This window comes from Mustela erminea, chromosome 16 (genome assembly GCF_009829155.1).
Source record: "Mustela erminea isolate mMusErm1 chromosome 16, mMusErm1.Pri, whole genome shotgun sequence".
Lineage (NCBI taxonomy): Eukaryota > Metazoa > Chordata > Mammalia > Carnivora > Mustelidae > Mustela > Mustela erminea.
The window spans coordinates 11,004,045-11,027,691 of record NC_045629.1 but is presented as its reverse complement, the minus strand read 5'-3'; the positions used below and the strand labels follow the sequence as shown (position 1 = coordinate 11,027,691).

At 40.7% G+C, this 23,647-nt stretch overlaps 1 protein-coding gene across 7 annotated transcripts in view; it reads right to left on the bottom strand.

Moving 5' to 3' along the window:
- The window catches only part of FAM110B (family with sequence similarity 110 member B), a 193,130-nt gene that overhangs the window by 166,778 nt on the left and 2,705 nt on the right, over nucleotides 1-23,647 (bottom strand). Inside the window, exon 2 of one of the 7 annotated variants that reach the window (XM_032316190.1) lies at nucleotides 2,151-2,222. The exons of 5 other annotated variants lie outside the window; for them this stretch is intronic. The gene's annotated coding sequence lies outside the window, so the exon portion shown is untranslated. The remainder of the gene's footprint in view (nucleotides 1-2,150; nucleotides 2,223-23,647) is intronic. One more of the 7 variants, XM_032316191.1, reaches the window with a different exon arrangement.

The following is a 23,647-nucleotide window of genomic DNA, read 5'->3' as shown; positions in this document are numbered from 1 at the left end:
CAGAACAGAAATGTAGAGCCAGACGCATCTCAGCAGTGAAGCCCTTGTCAATGGACAGTCTTGACAGAAATCATTGTGTTTATTAAAGCAAGAGTTGGACGGTATCAGCAGGATCCGGGAAGATGAGCATCCACAGACCCAGGATGCGGCTCTTGCCTCCCTTCCCAACGCTGCTTCCAGCAAGTGAGCAAGTAGGGCATGGGAGCCAGCCCACCTGGCATGTCTGTAAAATCAGTTAGGGTATGGTTTCACGGAGGACTGAACTTTTCATTTTTCATGTCTGCTATACCCAATCTTTAGGGCTTCAAGGAAATGAATGTTAATATATATATTCCCGGCCAGGAAAAAGTGACACCATTAGTAAACATCAAATTAATGGCTCTGTTACATTTAAGACAATTTTCTTATCTTTTTTTTAATAGTAGTAAACTACTTCAAAATTACATAAATCATCTTTTTGGTTTTGTTTTCGATTGTTCTAAATTTAAAGTCAATTAATTAACATGTAATATGTTATTTGTTTCAGGGGTACAGGTCTGTGATTCATCAGTCTTATATACATATTTTTTTAAGATTTTATTTATTTATTTGTCAGAGAGAAAGAACAAGCGAGCACACCCAAGCAGGAAGAGCGGCAGGCAGAGGGAAAGCAGGCTCCCTGCTGACTTCAGCAGGAGGCAGACACTTAACCTACTGAGCCACCCAGGCATCCCACAGTTTACCTATCTTGATGGTAATACCAAACTGCATGATAAAAAATACAACTTGCTCCATAAAATACAGCATTTATTACATGATCTTTTGTAGCACTTTTTGGCTGTGTGGCTATTGTATGTAAGCCTTATTTCCCCCAAATAAATTATATACTTCAAAAAACATAGTCTTGGAATTCTTTTATAAACATTTCACATTATTGTTCACAAAAACTAGGTATTGGGTAAAATGCTACTGGATGATCAAAAAGGAATTGATAGGACCATCGAACACATATTAAATAACGGACTGATCATAAAAAAAAAAGTGGTTAAACAAGGGGCTATTTATAGCTTAGTAGTTAGAGGTGTTTGTTTTGTAGTCAAACACTTACCAATTTAAATCTCAGTTCTACTCAGAATTGTTCTGAATTAAATGACAACACATTCAATACCACTGGGTTGAAACCTGAAATACAGTAAATAATCCATTACGTTTCAACCGTTAGTGATAGTAATGTTATTGCAATGGACCTCTTGTGATGGTATTAGGAAGCAGTACCTCTGGGAGGTGGTTAGGTCATAAGGACACAGGCGTCATAAGTGGGATTAGTGCCCTCGTAAGAGAGACACAAGAGAGCTTTCTCACCCCTTCTGCCCTGTAAGGACACAAGACTAGACAGTTGTCCATGAACCAGGAAATGGGCTTTCATGATACAAAGAATCTGCCTGAACCTTGATCTTAAGACTTCCCAGTCTCCAGAACTGTAAGAAATGAACATTTATTGCTTAAGCTACCTAGTCAATGGTAGTTTGTTACGGCAGTCTAAAAGACTAAGACAGCTATGGTTCCACTTTATGCATCTTTAACTTCTCCTATTTTCTGACTTGTATTTGATTGGCCAGTTTCATAACTGAAAAAAAGTCTGTCTCAGGGCAAGTGCCAGAGAACAATGTTTGATTTTATTCTTATGCTCTTTCAGATATTTTATTGTTGGGTATCTCCAACTAGGGGTGGCTCATTAAAATTGTATAGGTATCCGATTTTAATCTTGGAAATAGGAAAAAGGAGAAGCATCTCACTCAACACATTCAACTTGCACTGATCACCTGCCAGTGTTCTCCACTGATCAAACCCGACCATAATCCAGAAAACTCACTGAGGGATTTCAAACTGTGGGACATTTGCTTTAAAAAATGTATATGAGACTTCCATTTCCAATTAGGATACAGAGCACGTAGAAAGGCCTTTGATCTTGTGGTCACAAGGAATTTCACCTGGACAAAATAAAACCATACTCTTCTGTGGGTCAGTCTAGCAAAGAGTAATAAGACCTAATTTCAACAAGACCTAATTTCAACAAGAAACAAGCCCTTCACGAAAGCCAGCGTAGGCGGCATATCTGAAGGCTGGGCCTGGCTAGCTTGTAGAGCAGGATGAAGATCCCACAGACAGACCTGACCTGGCAGGAACCCGGAGACACCAGCCTTCAAGGACAGTGTGAACTGGTAGGACAGACAAACAGGAATCTGGAAGAACAACAAATGCAACAGCAAATTACTAGTAAGTCTTCCCATCTACCCCCATACCTGCCTCTCTAAAAACCAACAGAGAAACAGTGAAGAGGTTAGAAAGCTAAGAGAAATCACATAGCCCACAGATTCTCATGGTACCTTAGGCTCTGAATGCGGAGGGGAATCAAAATATCTAAAATGGTAGTCTGACACTCTGCCAGCTGAAATACTGACAGAGATAAGAAAAGAAAAAAAAAAAGGGAGATCAGGTGAACTCAAATTGATTAAAGTGCAACCCAGGCTTTAGCTGAATTCTAAGGGATCTGAATTTCAGCTCCTCACCCTAATATCCATGAAGAATGAAGAGCCTGCACACTCTGAGATTTGAAACAAAATATACTTCAGTTTTTACTGTTTTATTTACAACATCTAGGATACAATTTTTAAAATTACAATATATATAAAGAAACAGAAAAATGTGATCCATAATTAAGAATTAACCTAGTTTTGGGGTGCCTGGGTGGCTCAGTGGGTTAAGCCTCTGCCTTCGGCTCAGGTCATGATCCCAGAGTCCTGGGATCGAGCCCCGCATCGGGCTCTCTGCTCAGCAGGGAGCCTGCTTCCTCCTCTCTCTCTCTCTCTCTCTCTCTGCCTGCCTGTCTGCCTACTTGTGATCTCTGCCTGTCAAATAAATAAATAAATCTTAAAAAAAAAAAAAAAGAATTAACCTAGTGAGTAAGAAAAGAAACATGGATGACTCCATTCATGAAACTAGTAGTTAACAACTTTAAAACAACTACAATAAATATCTTAAGGAATATATAGAAAAATAAGCATACACTGGGAGCAGACTGGAGATATATTAGTACGGAATAGAAATTCTAAAATAGAACTAAATAAGAATCCAGGATTAAAAATACAGTATTTGAATAAAAAGTTTATTGGATAGGGTATCTCCTGAGGTAAGGTAAATAAAAGCAAAGATGGGCTTTGGGACTGCATCTAAATGAAAAGCTTCTGCACAGTGAAGAAAACAATCAACAAAACTAAAAAGGCAACCTGCTGAATGAATTTGCAAATGAAATATTTGAAGAGGGTTAGTATCCAAAATATTTATTTATTTATTTATTTTAAATATTTTATTTATTTATTATGATAGAGAGAGAGGCAGAGGAAGAAGTAGATTCCCCACTGAGCAGGGAGTCCAATGTAGGACTCGATCCCAGGACCTGGGATCATAACCTAAGGCAAAGGCAGATACTTAATTGACAGCTGCCCAAGCACCCAGTATCTGAAATATATAAAGAAGTTATACAACTCAACACCAAACCAAACCAAACCAAACAAAACAAACAACCCACTTCAAATAATTTGATTAAAATTGGGCAGAAGACATGAACAGACACTTCGCCAAAAAGACATCCGACAGACACAGGAAAAGAGGTTCAACATAACTCAATATCAGAAAAACGCAAATCAAAAGTACAATGAGATATCACCTCACACTTGTCAGAACGGCTAAAATCAGAAACACAAGAAACAACAAGAGCTGGCAAAGATGTGGAGAAAAAGGAACCCTTGTGTACTATTGGTAGGAATACAAACTGGTGCAGTCATTTTGGAAAACAGAACGGAGGTTTTTCAAAAATTAAAAATAGAAATACCTTCCATCCAGTAATCACACTACTCGGTATTTATCCAAAAAATATATAGAAACACTAATTCAAAGGGATACATGCACCCCTATGTTTATAGCAGTATTATCTATAATAACCAATATATGTAAACAGCTTAAGTGTCCATCCATACATGAATGGATAAAGAAGGGGTGGTACACACACACACACACACACACACACACACACACACCCAGGAATATTATTCAGCTATAAAAATTAAATGAAATCTTGCCATTTGCAACAACATAAATGGGGCTGGAGAGTATAATGCTAAGTGAAATAAGCCAATCAGAGAAAGACAAATACCATGTGATTTGACTCGTATGTGGAGTTTAAGGAACAAAACAAACCAGCAAAGGAAAAAAAAGAGAGAGAGAAAGACAAACCAAAAAAAACAGACTCTTGATAACAAACTGATGGTTACCAGAGGGGAGGGTGGACAGGTGAAATTGGTGAGAAGGATTAAAGAGCACTTATCACGATGAGCACTGAAGATCTAGAACTGCTGAATCACCATACTCTACACCTGAAACTAATATAACATGGTATGTTAAAAATACTGAAATTAAAATGCACAACTTTATTAAAAAAGTGAAAATCTGAAAAAAAAATTTACTGGATGGGCATCGCAAAAGACAAGTCAGTGTGCTTTACATTTTCCAAATTAAACACAGAAAATGACAGGAGAAAAATGAACTAAATAGCAGTGACATGAGAAATAATATCAAACACTTCAGAATATGAATAATTAGAGGAGCAAGAACAATAGGATTTAAAATATTTCAAGAAATGTGAATGAAATGTACCAGATTTGAAAAATATCAAACCATTAACCCAAGATGCTCAATGCATCCCAAATAGAAAAAGGCAAACAAATCCACACTTAGGCATATCATGGTCTAACTTCTGAAAACTCACCATAAGAAGACACAAAAATTAAAAAGCAAGAAGGAAGGCATGTATTGCAAGGGAAACTGGAGGTTATACACAAACAATGAATCATGGAATACTACATCAAAAACTAATGATGTAATGTAATGGTGAGTAACATAACATAATATAAAAAATTTTAAAAATTTTTAAAAAAGAGCAAGAAGCTAAAAAAGACATTACATACAGGAGAACAAAGATAATAATAATAATGGCCAACATCTCATAAAGAGCAATAGAAGCCAGAATGGAACAACCTACCTGAAGTGCTAAAAGGAAAAAAGAGAAAACTGTCAATCTAGAATCCTTTGCTTGGCAAAATTACCCCTCAAAAATGAAGGCAGCTTAAAGACATTTTCAGCTAAACGAAAGCTTAGAGTATTTGTCACTAGCAGATCCACATCACAGTAAATGACAGAGGAAGTTCTTCAGGTTGAAGGGAAATAACACCAAACAGAATAATTCAGATTTACAAGAAGGAATGAAGAGCAAAGACCTGGAAAAAGTGTGGATAAATATTTTAAAGTTTTTTTAAATTAAAAAAAACAAAACAAAACAATGATAATTGGCTGTAAAGCAAACATACTACTGTATTACACAGTTTATAACTAATGTAGAAGTAAAATATATAGCAACAGCAAAACAGATGATAGGAGGGTAAATGGAAATGTACAGCTGTAAGATTCTTAGATTAAATTGGAAGTTGTAATATGAATTCAGCATAGATGAATCCCTAAAACAGCCAGTAAAAATAAAACCAAACCTTCGCTTACTAAAGAATACTTGAATAATCCAAAATGAGGCAAAAGAAAGGACAAACACAACAGAATAAAAATAATGAAAGGGCAGACAAAATTGGCCCTATCAATAATGACATTAAATGTAAACAGACAAAACCCTTAATTAAGAGGGACTGCATGGAGCACTGGGTGTTATATGCAAACAATGAATCATGGAAAACTACATCAAAAACTAATGATGTACTATATGGTACTAACATAACACAATAAAAAAAAAAGAGAGAGAGAGATAATATTCAAGATTGATTAAAAAGTAACAACTATCTGCCACTTATAAAAGACACACTTTAAGTATAAAGGCCAGATAGGTTAAAAATAACAGGATTTATAAACATATTTACATACACACATGCACACACACACACTACACATACATATGATGGTATGTATGTGTGTGTATGTGTACACCAATCATAAACAACAGGTATGCCTACATTACTATCAGATAAAGTAGACTTCAAGACAAGGAGTATCCCTGCAGATAAGAAGAGGTATTATATAATGATCAAAGAGTCAATTCAGTGCAAAGACATTAAGAGTGTTAAGAGTATATGCACCTAATTATAGAACCTCAAACTAAATGAAGCAAAAATTTACAAAACTAAAGAGAGAAAGACACAAATCCGCAATCATAGTTGAAGACTTTAAGCATCCTGTGCTCAATAACTGGGAGAACAAGTAGACAAACTGATAAGGATAAAGACATTTTAATATATTTATTTGAATATTTAAAAACATAATAATTAGTGTATATGTTCTTTTCTTTCTTTCTGGTTTTTCTGTTGTTTTTTTTAGAAACTTTATTTATTTGATAGAGAGAGCAAGAGCAGGGCAGGGGCAGAGGCGGAAGTAGAGAAAGAAGCAGACTCCTCACTTAGCAGGGAGGGCTATATGGGGCTCAATTTCAGGACCCCAAGATCATGCCCTGAATCAAAGGCAGACTCTTAGTGAATGAGCCACCCAGGTGCCCCTATATGTTCTTTTCTAAATAAACTTCACATTCTATAGCCCTGTGAAATGGAAACAGAAGCGTAAGCTTTTTGGGGTTTGAGAATAAAATGTTCCAAAACATATGAAGTGCTTAGAACAGTACATTATAAAATATAGAGGAGTTCTGAACACCAAGGTACATTTCTGAATAATTTTTAGGAATTCCATTGGTTTCCTTTAAATCTTAAGAAACCACAGGACATTAATACTGGTGTAGGCTCTTATAGTCACATATTTTTCAGTTTTTGGCCCCAGTACAAGTATTAAATACCTCATTAGCACCTTTCAGCTACTAACTCAAATGAAATATTAAATCAAACCAAATACCAAATATCAATAAAATCAATTATCAAAAATCAAATATGAAAATCAGTACAATCCAAGATACTTAACTTGATGATATCTTCTTCACAATTTATTTTTGAGAGACTCTGGTAATCTCAGCAGAAAATACTGCTGTAATGTCCACTGTAATTTCATTTAGAGACAAACCATTACTTTGTGTTCACGCCCCTCAAACCCATACAAAAGAGACTGAATCCCCTCTCCTCTAATTTCCCACCCCACACTGTACAAAGTTCAAGCCTAAAGCAAACCTGGCTAACACCTACCTTGCCTTGGGTAGAATAGATGTGACAAAGCTCAGATCTAACCTGCCTCAGGAAAACTTCCCTGGGCTATTATTCCCTCCCCGCCCTTTTAGGCTAGCACATTCTGATCACTCCACCATCTCTTCTGGGCTCCTTGAGGCAAAGAACATTGCAGGTGTCTGCCTAGAGAACTCTGGTGCAAAGCTGTACCTCAGGAAAAATTTGGTGAATATGTGGAGTTGGGTAGGGATCCAGTCTTGGGCGTTGTGAAAAACCATTCTCTTGTGCTTCCCTGGCCAAAAATTGGACCTATAAAGTAAACAGTTCAAACAGCAGTCAGAAAGGCCCCAGGTGGGAAGGAACTGAGCTCCACGCCCTAACCAACAGCCAGCCTCAACTTACCAGCCTCCTCACTGAGCCCCCTCCGATGCATCTGCTCCAGGCCCCGCCCAACCTCCAGGTGACCACAGCCCCAACCACACCTTGACTGTGGCCTCCAGAAGACACCCCACCCCGAATCCTCACAGAAGTGTCAGGATGGGACACTTAACATTTTTTGAGCCACTAAATTTTGGGGTCACTTCTTATGTAACAAGAGATAATACAGATATAACTTGAACTCCTAGCTTCCTTTTTTGCTCAGTATAATCATTTATCTAAAAGTATCTATTTCATAGATAAAAAAAAAAAAATCAAAGAGCCACAGAGAATACATGCTCTAGTTCCCTCTGGCCACCCTCACCAAAGACACATCAGATTTCTCAGATTCTAAAATTGTTTAAAAGATACCCTAGTTTCCGTTTGGTGAGGTATTCAGATTAAATGGGTCAACTATATAATTAAACCATAAAAATAGAATGAGTTGAACGATATAGTAAGAAATAGCTCAATATTCTTTGAGTTAAGTTTGTTTCCAAATAGGACTTATTTTAATTATAGAACACACATTTCATTAGATGTTTCTTTAAAACCCTTATAACTTTTTAAAACCATGTTTCAGTTCACTGAAGGCATTTTTACTTAAGGGCCTAAGACTAAATTTAGAAATCACCTTTGTTATATTTATTCCTCCAAATTTAATCCATTTAATAACATCTACATTAATTTTTGTCAACGTAAGAAAAATTGTTCCAAGAGCGTACATTTTATGTACTCTAAAACAAACAAAAAAGAACCTCACTGTCTAAAAGAACATCAAACTCATCAGCTAAAAGACCAGAAACTCCTAAGAAAAAAGGATATCATTTCACAAAAACATTTTTTAAACCTGAGGAAATAAGTACATTTTCATGGACCAAAGTTTTGATGTTAACAAAAACATCTCAGAATGCCATTTAAAAACATTTTATGAAGGCTGAACATGCTGCAAAAACAGATTTCCATTAAATTTTTTTAATTTTGAAATAAAACATAGCTTCATCATAGTCTTGCTTCCTAATGTCTAAAAATACTTAGTAAATGGTACCCCCAAAAGCAAATCATAACTCATTGATACTTTAGACATGAATATGCACAAAGACTATAAAGACAAATGCAAAATGGCTAGGGAAAAGCAGACATATATGTGGCTTATTAAGAAGAAATGTTCCATTAAAAATTATGCATTTTTTAAAATTTATCTTTTATTTATTTTCAGCATAACAGTATTCATTATTTTTGCACCACACCCAGTGCTCCATGCAATCCGTGCCCTCTATAACATCCACCACCCGGTACCCGGACCTCCCACCGCCCGCCCCTTCAAAACCCTCAGATTGTTTTTCAGAGTCCATAGTCTCTCATTTCACCTTCCCTTCCAATTTCCCCCAACTCCCTTCTCCTCTCTATCTGTTTCAGATTCTTTGTTTGTTTCATATTCTTGATGAGAAGTTAAAGCTTATGACAGAAGGCAGATCTTGTCTGGGAGAATGTCTGTAACCCTTTTGGGCCTGCCCAGCATTTTCTTACAGGACATCCACCTTCAAATAACTTCTGTCTCCTTCCCTCCTGCACAGGCTCTTGCCAACTTTACTGTGCCTGGGAGCTCTCAATGAAGCACCATGCACCCCTAAAAAGAGGACTTCACCCAGATCAGCAGTTCTATATCAACAAGGAACCTGTTTGAAATTCAATTTCCCAGGTCTTCCCTGGACTTATTAATCAGAAACTCTGGGAACAGACCAGCAATTTATGTTTAACCCTCCAGGTGATTCTGGTGTGCTGGCATCTGTGAACCACTGACCCAGATCCAGGACTCCCAAAGCCAGCTGTGCAGCAGAGTCACAAGCTGACCTCTACTGTGCCCCCAAATTCCTATTCGGGGAAGGGCCCCTGGGGAACTACAGAATCCCAGAGGTTCTTATCAATTGACGGTGTGGACCACTGCAGTAGGCATTCTTGAAAGGCCTTTCGAGGAAGAACTGACATCTGTTTTGCCAAGTCAGCCCCAAGAGTTCCTGTTTTGCTTGGGCGCTTGCCAAGCGAGAGAGAACGGAAGGCAAAAGCATATCTCTGCACATGTGGAGGCCAGGATCTGGATGCCCAGAAAATCCCCTTTCCTGGGAGCCACGTGCCCCAGTCTCATTTCTAGCACAGTAATGAATGCCCCCAAACTGAAGGCTGGCCACCTTGTTCTTCTCCTCCTCTGCTTGCAAGCATTTATCAGTTTATTTCAGTGTTAAAAGAGAGATGTGACCTTATTTTCCAACACTGTGCCCTTGAGAGAGTGCCCTGAATAGATTCCGTTAAATCTACCGTGGAGTCAACTCAGCTTCTAAGGTAAGATGAAATGAACCCAAAATCAGAAGTCAGAAAGATCATGCTAGAAATGGCGACAACCATGTGGGTCATGGTGAAGCTGGTATGTGTCAGGATAAAAACAATATGAGTCTCAGCATAGGGGACAGGAAGCTGACTGTCCAGCCCCTTCTGGATCCCCCCCTTGCCAGTCCAAACAATAGAGGATCCATTTTACATGGCGGTTCAATCTGGTCTGGGCCACCTCTGACCTTCTTATCACTTTCCCTCATGGGTCTTGGCTGGATAATCTGCACAGCATACAATCCTCTAATCCCTCCACCCCACAAAGACCTTTCCAGTATCATCAAGTACTATTTACTGAGTGTGGGCATATGCCTGGCTGGGACAGCTGTCTTGGACAGGAAAATAGTTCATCTCCACATAAGCCCCTAGTGTGTGACTGAGGACGGCCGCTGGGCACATCCCAAACCCTCTCCCCTCACACTCTTACACTGGCCTTGGCATTTCTTGCTGTTACAGTCCATCTTTGATACATATAGGTAAAGATTCTGGAACATCAAAGTATTTGCCTTCATTTGCAGTACTGAGAGAAATCTTTTGTTGGGTAAAGCCCGGCCAGTCTCAGTTCCAGAGAAAGTACACTATATAATTCCAAAACAGTCTTTTAGGATGGGGAGATGCTCTAGAAAAACCCATCAGATGGGAAAACCCATCAAGGATCCCCCTCAGGCCTGCAGTGGGGGGTCAGGGAGGGGAGGTAGTGTTGGCAGAAGGGACATGCCAGGGGAGAGTGAAACACAGGACTTCTGGGAGCCGCTCCGGGGAGGAAGACACTAGCCAGAGAAGGCACATGTGGAAATGTTCACTCCATTTTGCCATTTCAGGGAAATGAGACGCACCACCAGGGATGGCCAGGCTGTGGAGGGCAGTGGGAACGCCTCCTGCCCACAGCTAACACTGCACACAGCTGTGGTTCACTGAGTCCATGCACTATACCAGCTCTTCCACTCCCCAGTGACCGGAAGATTCCATCTCACCTCCTGGCACAAATGTCCCTATTAGTAAGGTTGGACCACAGTAACACCAACACTGCAATGTTGTTCTGAGAAAGAAATGGAGTAAATTTGAGTGACCTCCAGCAGGTTCCCCCCACCCCCAACAAGGCACGGGAACCCAAAGGTATGCCTGCCTCCCATGGTCCACCAACCCCTCCCAGAGAATGCACTGTTTGGGGCCCAGAAACATCGCCAGATCCCCCTCTGAGATTTTCTAGACAAGAAATCATTAAGTTGGAAGATTTTTCTGCCACAGGTCTCCATAGAACTTGTGATTTGGGATGTGAAAAAAAAGTGACCACTAAATATTCTTCTCATCTACAAAAAATAAATAATTAGAAAGCTGACTGCCACTGATTTAAATATTTAGTGTTAAAGTCTCAACAAGGTCAAATATACAACTCATATCTTCTCAATATAAAGAGTTTTATACAACCCACTTACAGACCAAAAATTACATTAAGAAAGCCTCCAGTTTTACTATAAATCCTGCTTCTTTCACAAAAAGATGTGAGATACTCCGAAGAAAAAAAATAAAATAAAATCAGAGAAAAACAGACCTACAGAAAATTAAACACAGAAACAGGTCAAGATAGAGAAGAAATAGATCATAATTTTCTACTAAGTTGCTACAGCTGAGCTTTGATTTTGCTTCAAGTTTATTATTTATAATCATATTATTTGCCTTTCATGTTTCTGACAAACTTTTAATGTGTAAAGTGTAGCGCACACTGGATGGTAACAATGCAAGAGATACTTACTGACCTCTCCACCAAAATACAGGAGGAGGTGTCACCTGGCTGCCTCTGGAATCTTCTTCAGCCAAAGCAGAGAGTGTGATGGGTGAGAGGGCTACTCAGTCAGGAAGATGATTTTAGAAGGGTCTAAGACAACTCCTTGCCACCTAAGTGTTACCGAGAGTCACCTACTTGGAAGACCAAAGCTGACAAAATCAAAGCAGTGGATGGGCTATGTAAAATCTTGAAAGAATCATACACAATAAATAAGCCTCTTAGATTGATAAGAGCTCAGTAGATTCATAATTCTCAGCAGAAGTTCCAAAAGCTGCCCAGAATGCAGAATTATCCACTTTTGTATGAATGCAGCTGTATACGTACCTAGTGGGCAAAGCCAGAATGTTCTGAGAAATGAGTTTGAAGGACCCACTCTAGTACATGGGTCCAATAAACCCCCCAAAGTATATTGTCAAAGTGTTTTTGTTCTGGAAATGTTTCAAAGTCGATATTACCAAGCTTCCTACCATAGCAATAGAAAAATAATCTCACACACTTACATGCAGAATCTAAATAATTCAAACTCACAGAAGCAGAGAGTAGAATGGTGGTTGCCAGGGACGAGGGGGTGGGAGAAATCAGAAGATGTTGGTCAAAAATAACAAATTAAAAAAAAAAAAATAGAGAGGGCGCCTGGGTGGCTCAGTGAGTTAAAGCCTCTGCCTTCAGCTCAGGTTATGATCTCAGAGTCCTGGAATTGAGCCCCGAATCGGGCTCTCTGCTCAGCAGGGAGCCTTCTTCCTCCTCTCCCTCTGCCTGCTTCTCTGCCTACTTGTGATTTCTGTCAAATAAATAAATAAAATCTTAAAAAAAAAAAAATAGAACAAACTTTAAAAAAAAGAAGAGAGAACAACTTTCAGTTATAAGATGAATAAGGTCTAGAGACCTCATGTACAACATGAGTATAGTTAATAATACCCGATTGAAATTTGCTAAGGGTGTAGATCTTCAATGTTCTCACCACACACACACACACACACACACACACACGCACATGCGCGCGCGCGCGCGCGCACACACACACACAATAACTTCATAAAGTAGTGGATGTGTTAATTAGTTTAACTGTGGTCACTAGTTCACAATGGATACATACACCAAAATACCACATTGTATGTCTAACAATGTATGTCTTAAACATAAATTAGTTTTATTTGTCAATTATATGTCAATAAAGCTGGAAAAACATAAATAAAACCAATTAGGAAAAAACCCTCTATAAATTAATTTGCTATGTATTAAGTTGTTAGATATGAACCATTAAAGATAATGATTTTAGTTTCAGATCAATTAATACTAAGCCATTCTTTGTGGCAGCAGAGCAGAAGTGATATTCTTAGCACTGCTGGGCAGCCAACACACCGATGTGTTACCACACAGTCCGTGATTTTATGGGGGTTTTTCTTTCCCACAAGATGAAATTTTGAAGTTAGGGACAATGCATTATTAATCTTGATTCTTAGCACCTGATGTAGTACCTAAGCATATATGAACTAAATACATGTGTGCCATGAATGAACTCCAGACCGTCTGGCAGAACATGGCTGATGTGGTATACCTTCTTCCAGACCCCTGAAACCTGGTCAAACTTGACCTCTTCACAAACGACCTTAGTTTATGTGACTAAAATGGAATAAGCTCTATGGGAAGCCTGAAAGCATCCCTAGTCTGTTCCTGACACGAAGGTTGATACAAGATCTTTTTTTTTTTAAAGATTTTATTTATTTATTTGACAGAGATCACAAGTAGGCAGAGAGGCAGGCAGAGAGAGAGGAGGAAGCAGCCTTCCTGCCAAGCAGAGAGCCCGATGCGGGGCTCAATTCCAGGACCCTCGATCCCAGGACCCTGGGATCATGACCTGAGCCAAAGGCAGAGGCTTTAACCCACTAAGCCACCCAGGTGCCCTATACAAGATCTTCTAAGAACTGAGTTCAACCAGCTACAGACACAGCCACACAATAGACAACTACCCTATGTACTCTAAATTGTTCTTGAGCTTATCAGAGGAGATGTTTCAAGTGTTTTACAGAAACCCAGATAGAAATCTAGAGAAGCATTCTGATCTTCTGGGCTAGTAACCTGAATTAAAAAAAAAAAAAAAAAAATGAGGTTAGCTTGGCCTGATTTGTTCTTAGTCAAACTATGCTTGCTTTTAGTTATTACTACTTCCCTTTCTACAAGTACACAACCATCTGCTTAACACTATGTTTTAGAATGCTCTTGCTAGAGTGAAATAATTAAATCGTAGAGTCTAGAACAGCATCCTCCCATGGAAATACAATGCAAGCTGCAAAGGTGAACAATATGTTATTTCCAATCCTCTTGTGGGTATACTAAAAATTAAAAAGAAAAAGATGAAATCATTTTTGACAATATATTTTATTCAATTAGTCCAAAATATCCCCCAAATATTAATGAGTTATTTTACATTCTGTTTTCAAGTGTAATCTGCAAAATTTGGTACTTTATGCCTACAGGATATCTCAGTTCACACTAGCCATGTAGCCCATGCTTGATAGCTATGTGTGGCCAGCAGCCCCCATACTGGTGCAGGTCTAGGATCTTGTCGCTTTCTGAAAAATCAGGACATCTGACTTGATTCTGGTACCTCTCATCTTCTCCATGATCTCTCAGGATATCATCAATAGTGGTGCCTTGATCCCAGCCTCGAACCCCTTCAGCATCTAAGAGATCATTCACCTCAATCTTGAGATGTGAACTACTCACGTAGCAGAGTGGCTTAAGATGGAGGCAGATATGCACAAGAAGCTGCTGGTTTAAGTAAGATTTATGCCCTCTATCAAGTCCTACAGTAGTCATAAGACATAGATATACTTTTATGCCCTCACATTTAAGTAACTTCAACATCATAAAAGACATGATTGTTTCTTCTGTTCTTTTTTTTTTAAGATTTTATTTATCTACCAGTCAAAATGGCTAAAATTAACAAGTCAGGAAATGACAGATGCTGGCGAGGATGCAGAGAAAGGGGAACCCTCCTACACTGTTGGTGGGAATGTAAGCTGGTGCAACCACTCTGGAAAACAGCATGGAGGGACGCCTGGGTGGCTCAGTTGGTTAAGCAACCGCCTTCGGCTCAGGTCACGGTCCCGGAGTCCCAGGATCGAGTCCCGCATCAGGCTCCCAGCTCCATGGGGAGTCTGCTTCTCCCTCTGACCTTCCCGCCTCTCATGCTCTCTCTCACTGTCTCTCTTTCAAATAAATAAATAAAAATCTTAAAAAAAAAAAAAAAAAAAAAAAAAAAAGTCAGATGGAAAACAGCATGGAGGTTCCTCAAAATGTTGAAAATAGAACTACCCTATGACCCAGCAATTGCACTACTGGGTGTCTACCCTAAAGATAAAAACGTAGTGATCCGAAGGGGCACGTGCACCCGATGTTTATAGCAGCAATTTCCACAATAGCTAAACTATGGAAAGAACCTAGATGTCCATCAACAGATGAATGGATAAAGAAGATGTGGTATATATACACAATGGAATACTATGCTGCCATCAAAAGAAATGAAATCTTGCCATTTGCGACAACGTGGATGGAACTAGAGGGTATCATGCTTAGCGAAATAAGTCAAGCGGAGAAAGACAACTATCATATGATCTCCCTGATATGAGGAAGTGGTGATGCAACATGGGGGCTTAAGTGGGTAGGAGAAGAATCAATGAAACAAGATGGGATTGGGAGGAAGACAAACCATAAGTGACTCTTAATTTAGCAAAACAAACTGAGGGTTGCTGGGGGGAGGGGAGTTGGGAGAAGGGGGTGGGATTATGGACATTGGGGAGGGTATGTGCTATGGGGAGTGCTGTGAAGTGTATAAACCTGGCGATTCACAGACCTGTACCCCTGGGGATAAAAATATATTATATGTTTATAAAAAATAAAAAATTTTAAAAAAAGATTTTATTTATCTATTTGCGAGAAAGAAAGAGAGAGAGAGAGAGAGGACACACGGACCTGCAGGAAGAAGTAGGGAGAGAGGGAGAAGCAGCCTCCATGCTGAGTGCAGGGCTCCATCCCATGACCCCGGGATCAAGACCCAAGCTGAAATCAAGAGATGGATGCTCAACTGGCTGAGCCACTCAGGCGCCCCCTTCTTCTGCTCTTTTTTATTCAGACCATATATGGTCAAGAAAAATAATTAGAGAGGAGGCATGACAGATGTGTTTTAGGGTGACCGGAATCCTATGAAGCAGAGCAGAGGTGAACAGGCACTCCGGACAGAATGAAGAGCCCGTGCAACACAGGAAGACGCCCAAGGGAAGGGCCCAGAGGGGCACAGAAGCCACACTGGGAAGAACTGGAAAGGCAAGTTAATGGGACTTGGTTTTGAGCACGTGGTCTGGGCTTGGAGCAGGTGAGCAATGTGGCAGACGGATACCTCAGCTAATTTTGGAGACAGTACAGTGGAGGTAGGAAAGGGAAGAAAGTTCAGGGCAGGGCCATCAGCCAGAAAGGACAAGATGGCCCAGAACTGAACTAAGATGGAAGGGAATGAGGGGCAGGCAGGAGAGAGATTTCAGAGTTAGAGAGAGAGGGAAATAGAGCGGGGACATCAAGGGGGACAGGGGTCCTGACCTCAATATCAAGATGCCACGCTTCAGCTGGAAAGAGCCATCAATCTGAAAGCCTCTTCCCTTCATGGGGCTCATTCCCCATGTCAGTGTGACACAGCTTTATTTTTCTCCAAAAATAAAGAGATGAATCTTGGCTTTATTGGTGCTGAATCCTCCATGTCAAAGAAGGCATCAGCGAGATGCACGTGACCTCATTCACAAGATACCCTGACAATTCCAACAAGGGCAACAGGACACTTTGGAGGATGGACGAGGTCAGAAGCATCCCTGAGGTCACCTCCATTCTACTACAGGCAGTGACATGGCATGAGGACGAAAGAAGTCTGTGCATCAACTCGACTGGGACACAAGGTGCCCAGATACTTGGTTGAATGAGTACGTACCTGTAGGGATGTTTCTGGATGAGACTCACTTGAGTGGATAGACTGAGTAAAGCAGATCGCCCTCCCCCACAATGTAGGTGGGCCTCATCTAGTTTGTCAAAAGCCTGAATACAACAAAAAGGTAAAGGAAGGATCTGATCTCGGTCAGCTGAGACACCCGCCTTTCCCACCCCTCACTCGGGAACATACACCATGGACTCCCCTGGGTCTCCAGCCTGCAGATGACAGGTGTGGGACTTCCCAGCCTCCGTAACCTCACGAGCCACTTCCCTACAACAAACCTCCTTCAAAAGGAGATGGAAATAGAGACAGGGAAAGAAGTCTATTGGTTCTGTTTCTCTGGAGGACCCTGACCAACATGAGGTATCTATGACTAACAAATTCTACCTGGTCAAAACAAAAAACTCCAAATTAAAATGATGAATATTTAAGTATTCCAGACATGCAATGTTTGAATATGTCTTAGTATCCTGAATTAAAAGGTCCTCAGGATGCAGTCTCTTTATCATTAACTCACAGTATCTAAACACCTTTTGGGGAAAGGTCTGAAGGGCAGACAGAGCTCTTCAACAGCTGAATGCCTCACACTGAAATCACTCTGGAAAATGCATGTGGAAATAGCACTGGGAATTAACAACTAAAGCAGTCTGGTCCTGTGCTGGTGAATTCTGAGAGGAAAAAAAAATACCTGAAGGAGAAATCAGATAAGCAAAATAGGCCATACGAGCTGGAGTATGTGACAGTGGGGAAACAGCAGAGCTACTTCTGACTGGGAAATGCGGCCACTGTGAAGATCATATTGAAAATTGACCTCTACACACACACACACAAACAGCGCTACATCATATGCATAGGACTCCTCATCACTTCTGTGGAAAATTCACTTTAAACCAATTTCCAAACAATACAGATAGAACCTTATTTCAACTTTCCACAAAATATAGGTTTCTATGATTGTAATCCTCTTCCCGTATAAGAGCTACAAAGACAAATTTGCTAACAGGAACTAGAAAAAAAAAATCTTCATTAAGTGAAATAACTGAGTTGCTAGATAGCTAGTCTAACCCCTCAAAGATGGCCACTTTGGCCAAAACATTATATAAAGATTTACATGGTTACACACCCAAATTGTGCTGTAGGTTAGAACAAGGTCCTCAAAAGCTACAAAGAACATCCCTGACCAGTCACATTCAGAACCAACACAAAGATTTCTCCTCTTCTCTCATGGTCACTAAACAAGAACAAAATGTCTTGGGAAGAACAACATCAGATTCTTAAAAATCACAACATTCCAATTAATGATCATTTGAATGAGCACAGGCCAGGGATAGATTAAAAGAATTTTTTAAATCCCCAACTCATATCAAGAGTATACAATAGTACAATTAAGTACAATTTCACCTTGTTTTAACCATAGAGTCAAGGCACAGAAGTGCTGTCAGGATTCACTGGTATTCCTCAACACTTCTGAGTTCAGTTTCTGTCTGTTTCTGACCACCTATGGAAGCAATGGCCCCACGGTAGCCAGAGAAAGAAAGACGACAAGTAGTTTGCACTTGTAGGTGAACAGACACAAGCATACACCTATGACTGCAGAGTGTGTCTGCACGATATGAAAGTGGGTCCTTACAAAAAAGAAAGAAAGAAAGAGAGAGAGAAAGGAAGGAAGAAAGAAAGAAAGAATTTTAAAAAAAAAGGAAAGAAGAGAAGTCCTTACATTTTATTCATTTCACTTTACTCAAAGACCACAGTCGAATAGTGAGGAGCACTGTGACAGCTTAAAAGCCTGGAAAGGAATATATAAATATTCTTATTTCTAAAATGGGTATGATTTCCCTTTGCGAAATACAAACACGTCCAAATGCCCTGAGCAGAGTCATTATAGTGAGATGTGGCCTCGTAAGTAACATGATCCGGCTCAGATGCAGGGGCGAGAGCCCGCAGCCCAGACTGCTGACTGCGCAGGTTTATCAGACAGCAGGCTACGGCCCCAGTTTCAGGGCGGGGTTCTGGAACGTCCAGGGCAGTCTGACAACCAGTGGTTGTTTTTTACAGTGGGTATATTTCTCTACCTTGTTTCCTCTTGTGGTTTTGACAGAAGGACTAGTTGCCTGAGGGACGTCTGGGTGGCTCAGTCAGTTAAGCATCTGCCTTTGGCTCAGGTCACGATCCCAGGGTCTTGGGACCGAGCCCACATGGGTCTCCTTGCTCAGTGGGGAGCCTGCTTCTCCCTCCGTCTGCCGCTCCCCCTGCTTGGGCGCTCTCTCTCTCTCTCTCTCTCTCTCTGACAAATAAATACAATCTTTTAAAATACTTTGGAAAAAAAAAAAGAGGACGATGACGACGACAACAAGGAGGAGGTGCCTGGGAGCTGCCATCTCATGGACCAGGGAGGCTTTGAGTGGCATTTGGCTTGAGGAGGAAGCTAGTGACACTCTCTGAAAGGCCAGGGTGAACCAACGAGCATGTCCTACCCCCAAGAAATCCTTGTTTTTGAATACAAACTCTGGCTCTCCTCTGACTCTCTGTCCCCAAAATATGTGACCAAGGACTGTCTGAATCCTGCCTGCTGGACTTCAGGTACCCCACTGGAGAGCAAGTCAACCCACAGCACAAACGCCAAGGTGAGGGCAGAGTTCTGCTTGAGTTCTGCCCTTTTTGCTGTGCCTTCAAGGTCCTCCTAACCAGCAGGTCACCCTTGGACCCCACTGGGTAAGTACTTACGAGGCCCTGAAAGGGGCCTGGTGTGGCTCTAGGCAATGTGGATTCGGCAGCCGCGTCAGTGTCCCTTTCAACCTGGGGAAGGTGCTTTCATCATGGAGACAAATTATACTGTTCTAGTTCGACACGGGGGCTCTGAAGCAAATAAAGCAGGATGATGGGAAAGAGAGTGGCTGGAGAAGGGGCTACCTTAGCTCCCGGGGTCAGGGCGAGTCTCTGAAAAAGTGACTTTCAGCCTGTGACTGTATGATGAGGACATAAGGGAAGTGTGCAACACAGTAACACATAACAGCAACTAGCCTTGGTGAAGTGCTCCCGGTTTTGCAAGCACCGTCTTACTGAAACCCTCCCAGCAACCCTATGAAGCAGGTACAACACGAAGTAGGTTATCCCCGTTTTACAGAAAGAAAACTGAGGTTCCAGAAGCCTCCATAACTCACTCACGTTCAGAACCAGTCTTTGCACCCAGACAGACTCACCTAGAGAACTGTCTCAGTAATGGGCTGGCCTTCAACTAAGTGTTTGGCCTGGAATTCTCATGGCCCTGACTGAGCCCTCACCCTGGCCTCACTCTGCCCTGCTCCTGGTATCACAGAAATAGAGCCAGTAATTCCCCATTCTGACAAATACGGACTGTCACAGTTTCCTCAATCTCTGACACCAGTGCGTCTGTCGTGTATGTGGGGGCAACAGAATGAATGTCTGTGAAGCCCTTCTCTACACATTTTTGAAAGTATCAGAAAGACTACCAACACTGGATGCAACTGTCTACACCAGCCTCTAATCCTGAGGGAGGGGATTCCATTACATATGACCGGCAGGTCTTTCCAAAAAACAGGATTCAACTTGGATCACTGATAAACAAACAGAAATAAAATACAAACCGGCTCGAGCTCCAGAATATGCCATATTTCACCAATTCTAAGAACATCTATTTTCCCATTTTAATACCTGAAATCAGGATTCGTATGTCAAAGCTTAACTGGCTTTGAATGTTTTCTTTTTTGGTGTTAGTACAATAAAGATGCATCTTAAGAGCAATAATGGGTTTGGTTAGGAGAAATTCAAAATTGTGCAAACCTCGGGATCCCCCCTCCCACTTCCTTCCCTTCCTTCCAGTTCACCTGGCTGGTCACCATGACAGCTTTTTGTCTCCCCACTTCCACTCTTTTCTGGCCATCCACTCTCCATAAGCAGGCCATGTGAGCTGCCAGATTGCACACTAGAGCCTGGTCCTCCTGTGTCACACCCTCAGCAGCTCCCACTGCTTCAGAATAAACAGAAATTCCTCCCTTCCCCCCACCCCCTGGGGTCTGCAAGGCCTTATTGACCTGGTTCCTCTGATGCTATCTCCTGTTCTTCACAAAGGCAGGTGCTGCCTGCCTCAGGATCTTTGAGACCTTGCAGAGATTGCCTCTCCCTCGCCCCCATGTAAGTTTCAGCTCAAACAACCTCCCTGGAGCCCTCCCACACCACCCAACCAAGCGAGGAATGCCACCCTCTTTCCAGACTGCAGTTACTACTGCTTCAAACTAGCTTTTCAAGGGGCACCTGGGTGGCTCAGTTGGTTAAGTACCTGTCTCTTGATTTCGGCTCAGGTCATGATCTCGGATCATGGGATTGGCCCCATGTTGGGCTCTGTGCTCAGGAGGGAGTATGCATTGAGCATTCTCTCTCTCCCTCTCCCTCTGCCCCGCACCTTGAGTGTACCCACATGCACATGAGTGCTCTTCCTCTTTAAAATAAATAAATAAATCTTAAAAAAAAAAGAAAACCCTAACTTTTCTTTTCTTTATTACCTTTTTCCTCCACTTGATACTATAAAACCTCAAGGGGGCAAGAACCTAGTCTTTCTTGAGCACTACTTATCCCTAGTACCTAGGCGCAAAGTGAATGCTCTAAAAATATCCATTTAACATAATAATCATAATAGAAGAAATTACCAAACGATATTCTTTCTCATAGTTACTTTCTTTTCATTAAGTTCCAGACAATGATACCAAAAAAAAAAAAAAAAAATGCTGGCAATGATTATTTTGAAGCATATCTGTGATTCCTCCTGAAAAAGACCAAAAAAAAAGAAAGGAAAAGAAAAGACACAAACTTCCAGTGGAGCTTTTGAGGAGCAAATGCTCTGCCTTACAACAAAACCATTAAAAAATTTCGTATATGCTTCTAACTGTATCTTTAAAAGCTTTATCTGGAGCTGGACAATTTCAAAACCCATTGATCTTGCTCGGACGTATAAAACATACCACGGAATTCTTATAATTCTAGAAACCTGTCTGCCAAATGACATATTGTTTCCTTTTGCTTACTATTCACCTTTGGACTTCCCTCTGAAGTGTTTACCATTTTAAAATCCCAGCTTTTGTGCTAGTTCCAGTTTAAAATTGTTTAATCATCCACATGTTCACTATTTTTGTCACCAAACATACTGGAAAGAGGAAGTCAACTGCTTCATCTACTAACTACTAAAGTTTCAAAAAAAAAAAAAAAGAAAGAAAGAAAGAAAAAGAAAAAACCAGCCTTATGTCTTTGAATGCTGTGTTCTTATGTGACTCTCCTTATGAGACTTGAAATGTTAAAAACATAAACAAGACATGCAGTTCCCTTTCACAAGGAGGAGGAAAGCTAACGTGTCATAATAGGAATATGCATGATTTAAGGCCATTAACCTTGTACCACAAGAGATCATCTAAAAAACAAACCCAGGCTTAAAAACAGGAGGAAAATGCATTCTGCAAACATTTTGAAGCCTTGCCCATACCTTCATTATCTGTAGTTCATTGTGACAACCACAAGCAATGAGAAATGGTACTTCTTACCACTTTCTCCAAAACCTTGCATATGAATGATCCTGTTAACTTATGCTTTCAAACTTCAGAATCAATGCTACCTTTAGTTTCTTGGGTAAACATTTTGGGTAAAATTTGTGCTCTCTTCTGAATAATTGCCCAATGCTACTATTTTATATTTCTAGAATGTTTCCAATACGAAAATGACCACTAAAATTTAAATCAAGCTCTGGCTAAAGTGTAAAATTAAAAAAAAAAAAAGAATACATCAAAGGAGTTCGATCTGGTGTTTCATTAATCACTGTAATGTATTTAATTATTTGATGTAGTTAAGTGATGGAAATGAATAAAGTTCCTTTAACCCAAGGGGAGAAAAGTTAGTGGATACAGGGGAGGCTAGGACTCTCACCAGATCACCTGAGCAAGAAAGTCAAAAACGGACCCAGCACGACTTCATCTTCTAAACCATTTGCACTGGCCTTTACATAGCTCAAAGAAGTTAAACCTGCCAGCCTTCTCCTGAGTCCTTCCGAAATAAGCAATCTTTAGTAAGTATTGAGAAATCTCAGGGGTTTACCTCTGAACATCAAAATGAGCTTCCTCTCTCCTGTTTTAGACTCCCAACACTACTCAGGAAATTCAAAGCATGTCACTGAGTTATGACAAAGAGACTTGTCGGTATCAAACCCCAAAAGAATGCAGTGAGCACCTCCTGACTGTGCAAAACAGACATTAGTCCACATGGTGTGGTGAAAAGATCCACGGGTTCCACAGGCACACTGTCTTGGGGTTAAAATCGCAGCTTTGCGACTTAGTAGCTATGTGACTCAGCCAGTTACTTCATGTCATCTGAAGAAAGAAGATAACAACTATCCTGTGTTGGAATAAAGAGAATCCACTGTCAACTGCCCACGACCAGGCCAGTCCCCCAGCCAGCCACAGAGCTAGCTCGGATTACAGTCCAGAGAGCCCTGGTTCTGAGTCTTCTTATTCACTCCCTACCCTCTGTGCTCTACTAAATAGAATGAATATATTTTTCTTGGATGAGTCATGGCTTTGCAGAGCTTCAGTCTTCATCCTGAATATCAATGCTCATTGCATCATACTGGGACTCAGAAAAACGGTAAAAATCAGAGTAAATGAGAAGCTGTTTTCTTAAAGTCATGATGCAACTGAGTTTCTTATCATTTGTTTCTCTCTCTTGCAAGTTAAGTACTGAAAAAAAAAGTCCAGGTTAGTTGGAGATCCTCTAGGCTCAGAACGGTCAACCTTACCCTATCATTAAGCCGCTGCCTTCGGCTCAGGTCATGATCTCGGGGTCCTGGGATCGAGTCCCGCATCGGGCTCTCTGCTCGGCGGGGAGCCT